Source organism: Lactuca virosa, chromosome 5 (genome assembly GCF_052849685.1).
Source record: "Lactuca virosa cultivar CGN04683 chromosome 5, Lactuca_virosa_CGN04683_v6, whole genome shotgun sequence".
Taxonomy (NCBI): Eukaryota; Viridiplantae; Streptophyta; class Magnoliopsida; order Asterales; family Asteraceae; genus Lactuca; species Lactuca virosa.
Genome location: NC_136430.1, coordinates 68816648 through 68825850, shown reverse-complemented (window position 1 = coordinate 68825850; position 9203 = coordinate 68816648).

Genomic DNA, 9203 nt, shown 5'->3' with positions numbered 1-9203 from the left:
TTTATGCTTTAATTATTGTTTGTTACTTCAGGTCTATCTGATAAGGCTCCGGCCAGTTAGGACAGTCGAAAGGGCAGGATCATTTTAGCATATAGCCGTTCTGAAATCCAGCAACCCAAATCGACATGTCTATCCTTGTCACCGCTCCCTTAAGTAGTCCTTCAGTAGAATAATTAATAATACTTTTTATTTATAGGCTAAGGGATATTCCTAAAACCTAATAGAGTAAGCCCTAAACTATAGACGTGCTTTCCTAAGAAAGTACTAGTTCACTATAGTTAATAGCTCTGATACCAATTTCTGTCACATCCCCAGCCATCGGCAGAAACACCGGATAGTGTAACGTTATTCTTCGTATCACAGTTATATAACATACATTGAAAAGTACTAAAGAAAATACATACCTTTATTGATACCTGAAAGTTACATAACTGTTTTTCTAGAACCTATTACATATTATCCGACTATGGTATACTTCTTAATGAACAGAAAGGTAATAGTAAAACTTCTTCTGTTCGAATACATACCAGCTTTTCAAGTTCCTGAAAACACATGCATTTTAAAATACGTCAACATAAAGTTGGTGAGTCCACAGGTTTTGACTCCATAAAATAATATATTTTTCCACATTCAAAAGTATAGTTTTGAAAGTATCATTTTGACTCTCCAACATTTAGTATGTATATTAGGTATAATAGTTTACTTATCAATTAAGTGTTATACCTAAACATTCCTTAATCCTAAGGTATAAGTAGGGGAAACTTATACTTAACATTACTACTTGTATACGACAAAGTATAATGTTTCTAACAATTTGCTACCATGAGCCTGTAACCGCTGCTATGACATAATACCTCTGATAGAACACACTCATGATTTACCATGAGAAACAAACACACTCATGATTTACCATGAGAAACAACACCGTACGCTTCATCGACGACGGAACAATAACAAATAAAAGGATAGTTCATCACTTGCTTTTGGTTGACTGTAGCTAACAGTCACAAGTGGGGTGGTCAACCCGTATACTAATTATACACGACTTCCTCGCTCACACGGGATTAACGGTTACAGTTCAGAGGATTTTCACTAAGATCCCCAATCTTAGTTGATGAATACAATTACTCATGTAGACTTTGACGGCTTCCTATAGCTCTAACAACAAAAGCATCTTTATGTATAAAACCCTAAGTTACTAGACTATGCTTTTAAACATTACTCCTAACTTCGTATTATTTAGGCAGTATAACAGCTATATCTTGAAGTAAAACCAGGTTTTATCTTGACCTAAAACCAATAATAACAACATATAACGTTCCTAGTTTTATCTTGACATAAAACTATCAATAGCAATACCAAGTTTTATCTTATCATAAAATTAACAATAACAACGTATAACATATCCATTTTTATCTTGCCATAAAACTATTAATAGCAACATACTTTATAACTTAACATATAGATCTTCCGAATATAACTTCAGAACTATATCGCACACAACATATATATAGAATCTTAAATATAACTCAAGATCTACATTAGTAAAATAACATACTGATAAGTTGATAATAGTTGTATATATTCAAAATATTATATTTAGAACAGCTATACCCCGACTATTATAACTATATATCATCATATAGACATAATAATAACATATATATAATATCTAGCATGCGTTTCCCCCTGAAATATTAGAAAGTGGGGCCGTGAAACTCACCCTAGTAGCGTGATTTTATGTTATCTAAGCAAAAACGGCCAGCGCACAAGGTCGTCGGGGCTCGGGATGCAAAATGGCCTCCAAAAACGAGATAGAGAGAAGAGTTTAGGTGTAAGAAGTGTTAAGGTCGAATTTGCTATTTATAGACTGATTTTTGGCCATTCATGACATGAACCAAGCATGTTCACGTCGTGAACTCGATCCTGCTCACTTCGTAGACTCGCCATTTGGTCCCTAGCTTCGGATGGTGTCCCTTTGACTCCTCACGACGTGAATAAATCCTTGCTCACGTCGTGAGTTTGAATCTTATCCCCTCGCAGCCTCGTCACACCTTCTAGATCCGAAATGTGGCGGTTTGAGTCCTCACCTCGTGAACATTTATGTTCACCTCGTGAGTTCAGTCAAATTAGGGTTTCTGACAGCGATATCTTCGGAAGGCCATAACTTTTGCATACAAACTCCGTTTTTGACGTTCTTTATATCCACGCGTAGGTATTTACGAGTACTAAAACTCTATTTTAGACTTAAATAGCTAATTCTAAGTCTATTTTAAATTCCTCTTATTATAGAGATTTATAGTGTTCGGTTTATCATAACTTCTTCATGCGAAGTCAGATTCAAACATTCTCTATATTTTTGGGATCGTATGGACGTATACTTTGAGTTGTATTATAAAGAAGTTTCATATTTGTATTAGAATTTATTATGAAATACATAATACTCTTACCACATTACTAGGTTAACATGATCACATTACATGATTGGCATAATCACATGTGATTGTCTATTGACCTATTTTGACTAGTGTTACAACAGGCCCCACCTTACATACGCTGAACCCCCATCAGACGGGTACTGGGATATACCATTTTCTCTAAATGTCAAGTACTTCACTGTATTTGAGCAGTTTGACAGGAGCCTTCCAGATCACAAACGACTGCCGATGGAATTTGAGAGACTGAACTGTTTTTATGCTAAGCATGCCTCCTCCATCGAAAACATATGGTCTAACGACATACCATCCGCAGTTAAGAACTACAAAGTCCGGAAATTTATGAAGGCTGAATTCATCCAGTACACCCTGACAAGAAGAGAACATGACTGCGTCCGCAGCCAGGCATACTTCCCTTGCATGAATCCGGAAGAAATCTTCCTCATTGCCAAGGTGTTTCAAAATAAGTCTGAGAAGCACCCTAAGATGAAGATTGCGCTTGAAAAAGACAATTCTTTTATGAGGGATACGGTCTGCGACTTCGCCAAAATAGATGCGGATATCTACCCCACCATCCTCAAGAAATTTGATCTCCCACCTCTTGAGCCTGTGCCAATGCCTACCGAAGGCTTCCAAGAAAGATATCTAGGTGCAACAAACTTCCCTGAACTTGGAGTCATATTCAAAAGGAAGACTGACAATGTCAAATATTTCATTCCTATGACTGCCATGCACCGCCTGACCAAGAAGCAACTTGACATCTGCAAAATCGGAGTTGAAAGATCGAAGCATAGTACCGCAGAAGTCAAGTTCGAGATCTTAAGAAGAATCACATGGCTGGAAAACGTCAGGAAGTTCTGGTGGATGTTGATCAAGTTCCTCAAACTTGATAGCTGAACCAAAGTTAAAGAGGTCACTTAGGGGGAAATTGTTGAATCATAAAAGTGACCCTCTTGAAATTAGCTACCGCAACCATCTCTCTACCGCAACGGTTCAGCACCCGGAGTCAATCTTGTTCATCAACAACCGGAGTCAGCTACCGCAGTCAACTTAGCTAGATTACTTTATTTGTCTTTTATGTAATACACTCTATTATCCAGTATGCCTTACACGACTGCTTATAGAGTTGTAATCTAGTGTAGTTTCTAAGTCTCTATAAATAGAGACTTACTCTCTTTGTATTTGATACGGATAACCTACTATCTATTCTGAATATACATTCTGAATTTATCTCTCTATCTTTCTTCACTCATCTCTTCTTACTTAAATCTTATCATAATTCTGCTGATCATAATTCCTCTTCGGAGCAAGTCATAGTTGACTTAATCACTAAGCTTGATCTTCCTTATTAACTTGGAGTGAATGCATTCCTTGTTATGAATCAGCTTAAGTGTATTCTTGATATAACAATTGCTGTCATTTCTATTCCTTTACTTTTTCCGCAACTAACTCTCTAACTCTCTAACTATATTATTATTGAGCTTTTAGATCCTTTGAGATTAACTATTCCGCATTATACTTGTTCTAACTTTTGTTCAAGTGTGTCTCTAAGTTTTTCTCTCAACAGACCCGCTACACCCAGCGTAACCGTGGGTACGCCCAACGTACCTAGGCGAGTCCGCGTCCAACTTAAGCGCTTAACTTGACAATCTTGGAAAAACAGAAGGGTACTCTTCAGTACGCCGTAACCCGCTACGCCCAGTGTACTCTTCAGTACGCCCAACGTACTTATTTGCCTTAATATATCACTTAAGGGCTTAACTTGACAATCTTGGAAAAACAGAAGGGTTTAAGAGACACACCTGAAATTCGGGATGTTACAGATGGCCTGATTAGGTTATGCTTGGTTATTGTTACTCAATGCTCGAATACTGCTTGCTTTGTGCTTATAGGAGTCCTAGTTATCTTTAATTAACTAGTAAGCGAATATTTTAAGTTACATATTATGAGGACTAAATAATTTGAGAAGGCTAGGTTAATGCTATTGCACAAATCTTGTTTGAGTCCTAATCATTGTAGTGTCAGACCTCTCATTCGCAGAATTATCTAGTCTGAGTAATATGTAATTGTATTCGTGAGCTAGTTAGGGAAGGGTAGCAGGGACTTCTTATGCAGCTGATGGCGGAGAGTAGGTCAGAGATTACCCTAGAGCAAGCCTTGGATGAGATTAGTGCGTGATGTAGTAGTAGTAGAAGGGACTTGGTGGAGTCAAGGCAGTTCTTGAGGAAAGTGCGGATATATGTGGAAGGTAGTATGGGCCCGTACTACTGAAAATGATCCGTACTCGAATCAAGGAAGCCAGAGACGAATCCAGGGAACTTGTAGTATGTGTGATCCCTCGAGATACGATTAGTATTCTGATGTTTGTTATGATGTGTTACAGAATGGTGGTACTACGCACTAGACCAGTCGGCGGTTCAGGCGCCGTTGAGGGATCAGGCTCGGGCTCTGGAGCTGGGCAACTAGACGACCGGACAAGGGAGTTCATCTCCTATGAGATCACGTGCAACATTCTTGAGTAGACTCCTGTGATCTTCAGTATGATCAAGGAGGGTATTCTAGAGCTTCTGGATGAGAGGTTGAGTGCCTTCCGCACTGAGGTGGCGGCTATGGTGGGGTCGCACACACTGATATTTAGGGAGTTCAGAGATTATGGAGCTCCCAACTATCATGGGGATCGGGACCCCATCGCTAGCAGCAGGTGGTTGGTGGATGTTGCCAACGCCTTCCGTACGAGCAGATGTCCTGAGGAGGATAAGGTCCGACTTGCTTTATGCCCCCTAAAGGACAGGGCACGGGATTGGTGGGAGGAGGTCGAGAGAGCCATTCGAGATGATGCAATGATTGATGCGATGACCTGGAGTGATTTTACGGCCAGGTTTAGGGCCGAGTTTGCACCTGTGATTGAGGTGCAACAGCTCACTAGGGAGTTCCAGGATCTCCAACAGACTACGAAGTCGGTGGACAAGATTACCGCTATGTTCAGGGAGAGGGCCCTTCACGTTCAGCAATACATGGTGGATGAGGAGATGAAAAAGGCCCGATATCATGAGATGTTGCGGAGAGATATCCGCCAGTTTGTTAGCCGATCCAGCTGCAAGACGTTGGAAGACATGATTACTAGGGCTCGAGAGAGAGAGAAAGAGAGAGTTGGATTTGGAGATGGAGAAGAAGAGGAAACTAGAGGGGGTTCATTCAGGGAGTGCGAGTAAGAAGCCCAAGGTGTAAGATCAGAGATCAAGGAGTCATCAGGGCCGCAGCCATTGTGGCAAATGCGGCAAGATGCACGAGGGGGCGTGTAAGGCGGGGAGTTCGGGCTGCTTCAAGTGCGGTCGGACTGGTCATATGAGCAGGGATTATACTGCTACCACCACCACCACGATAGTATCATACCTGATTTTCTTTCAGTGCAATCAGAGGGGACACAAGTGGTCCAGTGCCCGAGTTTAGTAGCGGCAAGACAGGTGACAGAACCCGCTCCTGCTACATTAAGTATTAAAGATGGTCTTTAAGGCCGGGCTGAGGCGCCTACGGCGCGGAGCAGGGCTTTTCAGATTACTGAGGATATGGCACGTGCATGGTCCGTAATTATATTTGGTATGTACTTGACCCGGTTGGATTAGTGTCTAAGCCCGTAACTATATTTGGTATGTACTTGACCCGGTTGTGCATGGTCCTTTTGGGTTGCCTTCACCAAAGTAACTTGACAAGGTTATTTAAGAAAGTGAGAGAAGATATTATGGTTTATTAATATATTATAAGAATAATGTATTAAAGGAGAAATCATATTATTTTATTCATATTGGTCATAATTTAATTAGGAATTAATTTGGTGACAAAAAGAGATTAATTGAATAAAGGGGCATAAACTGTCAAATGTGTGATAGTTGAGTTTTGGGCTGGGAGACCTAATGGACTAAGGGGGAACGAAATTATGATGGGGATCCATCATATTTTAGTCCAAAGGCCCTAATCTAGAAGGTTCCATGGGCTGCTTGGTGACTAAGCTGTCCATTAGGGTTTAGACTGAAACCCTAGCAGCCTACACTATAAATAAAGGCCCTTGGATGCAATTTTTGGATGCTTGACTCCAAGAGAAACCCTAAGGCCGATTTCTAGTGTTCTTCCTCCTCTCTCATAATAGCCTTCTTGCTTGTGGTGTTTGTGAACCATTAGAGGGGTTACAATTGTGACTATAAGCTCAAGATCAAGAAGATTCAAAGGATTCCAAGCAAATTGAAAGAGGTAAACACTTAGATCTGTTCTTATAATGTTAATTTCGAATTATACATGCTATATCTAGGGTTGCAAGCCTTGGATTAATTACATTTACAATTGAGAAGCCTAGATCCAAGCTTTAGGCTTTTGCATGAGCACATAGGATGTTCTTTTGCTTTAAAACCATCAGTGGTATCAGAGCCTTGATTGGTTTCTGTTGTATGTAATGTAATTTTCGTGTTTCTACTGAAAAATTGTTTTCTGGCCTCTGCCCGACTCAACTCGTCGAGTCAGTATATGGACTCGGCGAGTTGGCCCAAATCGGTGAGTTCAGGACTGACTGGGCGACTCCGAGAGTCAGACAGAGGATATTTCGGGATTTTCTTGCTGTTTTGCTATAGGATAAATGCCAAAATCGTTTTTTGATGATAAAATCCGAATTTTATTGTATGCAAGTGATTATCCTTACCAAAACAAAAGATAATTTCAAATATTTTGAATAATAGTTTCTTTATATGATAAATATGGATTATTTAAATTATTTGGTAATTATCTTGTGACTAAATTTGGAATAGGTCAAATATAGATAATCATAAAATTAATTGTTTAATTTATATTATTTGTTATTTGATCCCTTGTGTTTTGAAAAGTTCAAAACTTGTCCTCAAGTTTTGAAATTTAAATTTTATGATTAAAAGTTTAATTTTGAATAATTTAAATTTCAAACCCTTAGAATTTTACAAGTTTAAAATTCAACCCTATACTATTATATTATTACAAGATTAATTAATATATATGTATAACTTAAAGTGCTATTCTTAACGTTAGTAGGCGTCATTCACGAAGCAGATCTATAAGGGGGGGGATAAGGTTATGGCCTATAAAATGGCCGTTTAATGGGTATCCACTCTTACCCACCGCTTCCTTGATTGGTGGAGGGTCGTTAGCCGAACGGGTAGGATAGGGCAATCCTCTCCTCATTAAAAGTATAATGAATGTTACAAAGTAACTACAATGTTTTTACAAATTCCCAATCTTAGTTACTTTAGGATAAAATGTGAAAATGATGCTACTCCATGGAATTACACTTTGTACCCTTGTCAAACGTTAGTGGAGCGTGTGTGGTTAACCGGCACACAAATTTGGGGTTGACATTGGTAGCAAAGGGTGGCTCGATGTTTGTCATAGATCAATGGAGCGTGTGTGGTTTACCGACACATTGATTAGGTGATAGAGACATTGAGTGCACCATGTTGATTCGCATGGTTATTCACACCTTGTTTGTGATCCTCGGTATCCCAGTCACAAACTTGAAGGGCATATCGAGATTTAAAAATGCCATTGAAAAGTTCAATGAATCTCAAAGATCTAGGAGTTTTCAAATACATTTAAAACTTAATCTCTTTTTCGTTTTTTGTGGTGAAAATTAGTGAATCGTCATTCACTTACCTTCAATTTATTTACTTTTAGAGTACGACATCCTTTTCTAAGTTGTACATAATGTTGTTGGATCCTAGCCCTAATTTCTCATTTGGGTGTTTAATTGGGGATTCATTTCTAATCAAACTTTGTTCCTTTCTTTTTCAGATGTTTGCTAACAACAACAACAACGCTTCTGGGTCATTCTAGCTGATGAACCTATGTCAAAAGGTGACATTTGATGGGTCAAATTTCAACGAGTGGATGAGGTACATTCACATGATCACTAACTACGAGGACAAAGAATATGTCCTCGATGAGAAGCTTGAAAAGATCGTCCCAGATGTTGCTACTCCTGAAGAGTTGGCCGCCTTTGAGGCCCACGACCGTGATGCTATGAAAGTTCATTGCATCATGCTGGCCACCATGAACATCGAACTCCAAAAGTCCTATGAGGACATGTATCCATATGAAATGCATCAAAATTTGCTGGACAGGTACCACCAAAGCACGAGGCAAGAGCGCTATGAGATCATTACTAACATGATCACCGCTAAGATGGGGAGTGGAGAATCCCTAACCTCTCATTTGCAGAAAATGCATAGGTATGTTGATTGTCTTCTAAAACTTAATGTCAAGTTTGATGAGGATTTGGCTATCGACATCATCCTCCACTCCTTGCCTTCCTGCTACAACCAGTTCAGAATGACCTACCACATGAATAAGGAAGATGTCTCCTTGAGTAAGCTCCAAGGACTGCTGAGGACTGCTGAGAGCAACCTCAAAGACAAATTTGTTGCACCATCCCCTGCTGTGGCTGCTCCTGTGTTGGCAATTGGCCAAGGGAAGGGAAAGAAAAGGAAGGCTCCTTCAAAGAACCACCAAAAGGGAAAGTCCCGTGATGGTTCATCCTCTAGTGAGACCAAATCAGGTCCTGATAAACCCTCCTCTGACCCTAAGGAAGCAGAGTGCTTTTATTGCCACGAGAAGGGCCACCTGAAACGTAGCTTCCCTAAATATCTGCAGTACATTAAGGATGGGAAGATAAAGCCCACCTTTTCAGGTATGTATTCTATTAAATTTAACAACTCATCACTTGCTACTTCATGGGTTCTTGATACATGATGTGGT